The sequence below is a fragment of the Fulmarus glacialis genome, unplaced genomic scaffold (genome assembly GCF_000690835.1).
Source record: "Fulmarus glacialis isolate BGI_N327 unplaced genomic scaffold, ASM69083v1 scaffold17958, whole genome shotgun sequence".
In the NCBI taxonomy this organism is placed as follows: domain Eukaryota; kingdom Metazoa; phylum Chordata; class Aves; order Procellariiformes; family Procellariidae; genus Fulmarus; species Fulmarus glacialis.
The window spans coordinates 4,865-5,151 of NW_009227762.1; the positions used below are offsets into that span (position 1 = coordinate 4,865).

Sequence of the window (287 nt, forward strand, 5' to 3'; positions counted from 1 at the left end):
GCCGGGACCGCCAGAGCCGGGGGCTGGGTGCCCCCAAACCAGCCTGCCTGGCTGACATCCCTGCGAGCACAGCAGCTCCTGATGCCAAGCACAGTGCTGGTGGAGGACTGGGGGTGGTGGGGCTCTGCCACCCCCCAGCAGTGGTGGTGATGGGGAAGGGGCGAACGCAGGGTGGCCATGCTGTGCTGAACATGGAAGTAAAGCCTGCGACAGTCTCGCGAGCCTCCGTGACATCATTGCTGCATGCCCACTGATGGGGTTACCCCTCTCAGACAGGCTGGATGTGC

The 287-nt window shown here is 65.2% G+C and overlaps 1 protein-coding gene across 1 annotated transcript in view; it reads left to right on the forward strand.

Annotated features, from left to right (window-relative positions):
• Positions 1-287, forward strand: part of CHRNG (cholinergic receptor, nicotinic, gamma (muscle)) — a gene marked incomplete at its 5' end in the record, with an annotated part of 9,004 nt that overhangs the window by 4,757 nt on the left and 3,960 nt on the right. The window lies entirely within an intron of this gene.